Genomic DNA, 6,891 nt, shown 5'->3' with positions numbered 1-6,891 from the left:
GCCTCTGATTTTCGTGTGATCTGACGGTTGCAGGCCACGCGAGGGCGCTGGACAAGGGCAGGGGCCGCCTGAGGGAGACGGTGGAGGCGGTGACCGTGAAAGGAGGCGACGAGGCACTGGAGGGCGTCGGGGCGCTGCACCTCGCCGCCGCCAGGGGGAACCTGGTGATGTGCGCCCACTTGGTCGAGGAGCTGCGCATGGACGTGAACGCCGTCGACAACGGAGGTTGCTCCATCTCTTTCCCTTTCTCTACAAAATCCATCCTAACGCACACGTCTGATTCTTGTTCTGCTCCTTAGTGCCAATTGCTGTGAACACGTGTTTCCAATGAATCAATGTCATATATTGACAGGTAGAACGCCTCTGATTCATGCTATGTACGGTGAGAAGGTGAGCACTTTCAAGTATCTTCTTGATCATGGTGCCAATCCAGACAGAGTTGACCCTAATGGATTTGCCCCTCTACATTCTGCTGCTGGATCAGGTCCCTCTCCAAGACTATGAACCATATATGTATCTCTGTTATGCATCTGTACATCACTTTTATGTTAAATGAGAGGTCTTTTATTTGTAACAAATTGTGTGGCTAGTTTCTTTCTAGGATCTATTTGCCCTTGATTCGTGCATGATACTGAGCTGCCAAGTGAATTATCTTTATGGGCCTTGTGCTGAAAGAAACATCCAAATTAAGAATAAGGCAGTTTCATCCAAAAGCTATTTTCCTTGAATATACATGTTATCCTTCTCTTCTCATGAGGGAGGGTATACAGAGTTTTATTTTTGGCACCAACTTGTTGACCTGCTCCAACGATAGATGCAAATCTAGGGACCTACAGTCCAGTTTGCACTATTATTTTCTTGAACGTGTTGGAGAAAGGCAGTTTCGTCTATTAAGAATAAGAAGTATGATTGCATATATTAATACCAAGGCTTGCAAAGATTTAAACAGTTACTGGTCCTCTCCATTTTATCAAGTGTAAATATTATCTCTGACCGTTCTCCCCTTCATTGCACTGTTGTACCACACGCTGAGGATAAACTGGGATCTCAAGGCTTCGGGAAAGAAATGTATTGTCGCCAAAATTGCTTGTCCACTTATGTGATAACTACCTGGTTTTTCCTTTATTCAGGATATTGTGAAATGGTAAAGCTATTACTTGCAAGAGGAGCTTGCACCGATCCGGTAACTTGCTGCGGGACACCACTTCATATTGCTGCTACTGAAGGGCAAGACCTTGCTATGAAGATTTTACTTGGCCACAATGCAGATGTAAGTTTACGGCACACTAATTCTGCCTGAACATTCATAGCATTGTATGCAATCTAAATGGTTGGTCTGAGGTGTAGTTTCCTCTTCACCAAAGAAATACGGTTCCATCAGAGTTGTATAGTTCTATCATTTTTGGTTTTGCCAAGCTCCAACTTTTATGCAATGAACAATTTTCCTTTGGTGTATTTGCAAATCTCCATAATAGATTATTCTCTATCATGTATTGTCCCTCCTTTTTAAGTGCCATTTGGAATAGAATAAAGTGTACTAGTGAATACTTGGCCAAGAACTAAACACAAGATATTCCATAACCATATGTTGACAATGTTCTGATTCATTTTCCAATGCCATGGAAACCGTTCTCTCTGCTCTCTCTGTTTTTAGTGAAATTTGCCATGTTAATATTGCTCTATGCATTCACCATTCTATCCGTAGTTTAATTTTCCTGTATCCCTTATATCAATAGATATAAGTGTAGGAACTAACATGCTTAATGCCTCTCTCCAGTACAACAAAATGATAAATGGTATGACACCTCTCTATTTTGCTATAAATGTCTCCTCGGTGAAATGTGCAAAACTCCTGATTCAGGTATGATAACTTTAACTTTGCTTTGCCAGTCCCTGGAATCGTATATTGGAGGTGTTTTTGCTTCCAACATTTAAATGTTTCAGCTTAGTGAACTTTAGCTTTCTTTGCATGGGATTTGGTTCGTGACCATAGACTACCAGATGGCATGCCGTCCTGTATCTTTTAACCTTTATTTCTGAAACTGTGACCATCAACTTAGCTGTCACAAATGTGATGACAATGAAGCAAAAATCCCAGTACTCAATTAATGCTTGCGAATAAAGTAGCCTTGGCCTTGCTATTTCATTTCTGAAATTGCACATAAAAATATGATGCGTGACTGAAACATCTTGAGGACTGAATGACTGATTAACTTTTTCCTATATAGGCTGGTGGTGTTGCCAATGGAGATTTTATATTAACTGCTTTAGCTGATGCTCCAAGCAATGGATCAGCGGAGTGCTTGAATTGCCTACTGGGGTTTGGTGGTGAATGGCATGCTCGTAATGATGTAAGTAAAATTATCTCTTTGCTACTGTACTCGTGCACTTTGAACCTTGCAGTTTTTTTAACGAGGCAGCAAGTTCGATTCAACTTACAACGGTGATGTTCTGTTTCCTCCATATCTCTTTCCACCGGTGTTTTGGAATGAGTTTATAATGACGCATATGCACGTATAGTGTACGTACACCAAGGCGTGTTAGTGTAACCTTGTATGCAAGTGTTGTTCTTCAGTTCATTCAGTTAGAGTCTGTCAGTTCATTCAGTTAGAGTCTGTCAGTTCATTCAGTTAGAGTCTCTTAGCCGAGTCCTAGTCTCTAGCCTAGTTTCCTTCAGAATCAAGTTAACTGAGTCAGTCAAGGCTGTTAGTCATGCGTCTGATCATTAGGACATGCGCTGGTCTATAGGGCCACTACGGTCATTAGCTTGTAATCCTCTATAAATAAGGAAGAAGAGAACATGTAATTGTTCTTTACCATGAAGCCGAATCCACTCATGTATATTTCCCTTTGTTTTGCTTCAAGGAAATCTTGTATATTCTAGAGGAAATTGCCAAACCAGAAGTACGATGTTACTACTTTGTTGCAAAATTTACTTATTTCATTATCATGTACTCCCTCTGTCCCAACATAAGTGACTCAACTTTAGTACGGAGGGAGTATATCCTAGATAAAATTTTCAAAAAGTTGGTGCTTGCTTGACTAAATGCATCCTGCAGTGATAGTTTTTCCTGACTGGAATGATACCGGTAGAAATTATTTCCTGTAACTGACCTGATCCCCTGTGTGATTGGAGCATCAGCAGAATAACTAGCTCTGCATAAATCAATGTTAAATCTGCTGATTATGTCAGCAGCATGGCTCCTCAAGTTTGCTAATAACTTGGCTCAAACTAATTTCCTATTCGTACAGTTTATTTCATTCATGCTACCAAAGAAAATATCAAGTTGTTGAAATGGCACTGTTGCATATCCTGTCTGAAAGCTGCTCTGAAATGAAGAAATTGGTATCTCTTGTGTCTTACTTAGACATGGAGTACTTGGGTGCAGTAAAGGTAGGTCATGTGAATGTAGTAAAGGTAGGTTCAGTTCTAATGCACTGCTGCTTGAGCAGTGTATGATTATTTGACATTTATTTTACATTGTTGGCCTTGTAAATATTTCGGGAACAAAACAAAGGCGTGAATCAGGAGAAACGAAAAGGCGTGGTAGTACCCGGGGGTCCCGACACCCACTTATCCTATCTGTCTGCACCTACAAATTTCTCGGCAAATCCTTTTTTACCGACTGTGCACAAGAGGTGATTACCTGTAGTTATGAGGAAATTGCCTAAAGAGTATTTACAAGATATAAGATGGGCTGGACTGACATGGCAAGCGAGGTTGCGTAGATGTAGGATGTGCAATGCTGATATTAGTAGTTACTGAAAGGAAGTATTGCCAATTCGTGATAATGCGGGCAGCAAGTAATCTTTAGTACAATACTGAGCATAGTTGCTAGTCGATTGTCATGAGTACTTGAAAGTGGAAACACTATGTCTGTGCTATCAAGAAATGATGAGCAGAAGATTTCTATGTAAATCAACAAACTTTTTTCTTGAAATCTGTACATCACAGTTTTAGATAGTTCCTTAGAATTATTATGCGTTCCAACGCATCAAATCAACTTTCGATTAAATCTTGATGATTCAGGAGGAGCCTGTGGATAGAAAGAAAGTAGCAGAATTGAAGTCACAAGGGAGCAAGGCAGTTGCAAGAAAGGATTTTCTTTCTGCAGCAGAAGCCTACAGTATGGTACATTATGGCATCATATTTCTCAGCGTCCATCCTTTTCCAGCCTCCAATTTTTTACTGCCCAAATCATAACGACTTACACAGATACTCCTTTCCACTCTCATGTCATAATGCTCAGTATGACTCTTTAGAAGTTTATGGAATTGGCTCAAACTTAGTAAACTGTACGTATGTTTTAAAGTGCAGGCTAGAAATTTCCTTGCAAAGCATTTGAACTCTTCGCTTAAGTGTTACAGAAGAAGTATAACTTTTATGGAGTTGGTTTCCCAACTTGTTACTTCTGGTTTTTTCACATGATCCATGCATGAATGTCCTGCACAACCATTTAGAACTGAAGTTAGGTAAACTAAACTTTGTATATGTACATATATGTGCGGCAATGTGCGTATTTCTTCTTTGAGTATTTTCAGTTCCTATTTCAGTGTTCACAAAGTTGTAATTTATAAACGTAATCTGCTATTAACTGTTGTTTTAACATTTTCGATGTAGGCACTGGAGCTTGATCCTGATGACGCGACGTTGTTCTCAAACAGGAGCCTTTGCTGGCTTCACATAGGTAAAGGAGGCAAGCCTTTGCTCAGTTTACTGGATGCTTATGAATGCAAAAAGAGGCGGCCTGATTGGTCGAAGGCCTTCTACAGGGAGAGCAAAGCTCTAGCGTTACTGAAGGTTGGATAGAAAATACAGCAGCTTGACTTTTTCTTTCGGCTTTGCAAATCTTTCATAATCATTGAACTGGTCCCGTATCATCAGGACTACAAGGGTGCATGCGATGCGCTTCTGAACGTATTGAAGATGGACCCAGGGAATGCCGAAATTGAGGACGGATTGCGGTATTACCCTATCTTTCCTTCTGTTACAGCATATCTATCTTATGGTGATAATTCTTGCACTGGAGGCTAATTGTCTATGAAGCGCTTGCCTCATGACATCACATGGTTACCTTGAAAGTTTAACTTTGTATAACGTAGGATTAGACCTGTATCCCGTTTCAAGTTGGTTCGGGGATTTTAGGAAGCATCGACGTTTACTTAGAAAACCTTCAATGCCTCTGCATGTCGGACATGTAGTTTTATCTTTTATGCATTCCCTTCATTGCTAGTGTTCTCTTTTATGATTTTATCCTCCAATGAGAATTTTAGAGATCTTGAGAAGTACTCACAACATTCCGCGTTAATTGCATTTGCAACAAGCATAGCTCTAACAGTTCATGATATGTGCAGGAAAGCTATGGAATCCTTGAAGGTGTCTCAAAGCACCAAGGCCCAGTGACCGATACACCCAGCTAAAAAAAAAAGTGACCTATACACGGCTGTTCATGAAAATACAGTAGCTCCAAACACATGCACACATTTTGTAGTCTTGTGGGAAAGATACATGGACTTCTTGGATTTATCCTTATTGTGTAAGTTAAGTGATGAGTGCTAAAGCATTTCGAGGCCTCTGTCTGGTGGTGTGATGCATTTGCTTTTGCCATGTATTTGAGGGTGGAGCGCTCCATGAATCTCCTCTAGTTAAACTTAATAGAAAGGTGTGGTAGCTCCGGGGTGTCCCTACACCCTCGTGTGCAGTAAAATAAAAAAAACTGAAATTTTGTGACATCAAATATGCTTAAACGTTTTAGGTGCTTGCAAATTATGGTTCACACACTCAGCAAAGGCATAGGCTTTTACCATTGCTACCTTTGCTATTATAATTATTTTGCTCGGTCTGCACAGTGATAACAGCTTCGATGCCATCCTAGAGTTTGGCGATTATTGTTGCTAGTTCTGCTATTATAATTGTTTGATTGCTAGGGTATGGTGGGTTTAGATGATTGGTATAGTTCTGATTCCTACATCCAGTATTATAACCATTGCAAACAATAAAGTTGACATCATTAATCTCAATATCACTCAAAGCATTTCTTTCTTTAATCATACCTATAGGCTCATCGATTTTTTTTTCTGTAAGCTCTTCATTCTTTTCTTCGGTGATTGAATTTACCTTTCTAAATGTTAATCACCTAATCACTCGACATGCCACATCTACAAGTTTCTTTGAATCAGCGTGACTGGCTCCTGAAGTGTATCAAGCATGTTTTGGGATAAAGGATTTAAAGTATTATAGAACACATGGGGAATTAATCATTCTTCCATGTCATGGTTAGGATAATAAAACAGTACAGTTGGAGATTGGAGCCTTGGACGATGAGTTTGCTGAAGGAGAAGAGTTGTCAGCTTTTAGCTATAGTAGCTCACCAGATTACTCTATCATGAAAAACACCCTGGGTGAGACGATGATCTTCGACAGTGCAGGCCGATGCAGCGACGATTGCAATGATTTCTAAGTTTTTGTGGTCCCGTGACCATTTATCTGCCCAGTTAGCTCCCGCTTTGCATTGCATGGATTATGATTTATGCACAAGTACTTCATTTCAACATTTGTGCTAAGTGCTTTTGTGCAATTTGCTTTTGCATAATTTATAACCATTCTATTGGCTTGCTTATAATGTATTGTCGGCCTAATAATGTTAACTTATGGTAGCACCCACAGTAGCCACCATTTTGTCCTCACAATTGCCGTTGCATGGGCAACCCGCGATCATCATCGTAGCGTCGTTGGGTGTCGTCACTGCATAACCACCCCTCGTAGCCATGTCGCCAGAGTTGCAGCTCGTCGTGCAAAGTCGCAACATCTCGCTTACACTCGCAGTTGTGGTATGGAGGGGACGTCCTAGGCAGCAGATCTCAAGGATGGAAACACCAATGAGGTGGGAG

General features: G+C 40.6%; 1 pseudogene; it reads left to right on the top strand.

Moving 5' to 3' along the window:
- Positions 1-6,461, top strand: part of LOC123080536 (ankyrin repeat domain-containing protein 50-like) — a 7,479-nt pseudogene extending 1,018 nt beyond the window's left edge.
- Positions 6,462-6,891: the final 430 nt, after the last annotated feature.

Source organism: Triticum aestivum, chromosome 3D (genome assembly GCF_018294505.1).
Source record: "Triticum aestivum cultivar Chinese Spring chromosome 3D, IWGSC CS RefSeq v2.1, whole genome shotgun sequence".
Lineage (NCBI taxonomy): Eukaryota > Viridiplantae > Streptophyta > Magnoliopsida > Poales > Poaceae > Triticum > Triticum aestivum.
This window is presented reverse-complemented; position numbering and strand designations above follow the sequence as displayed.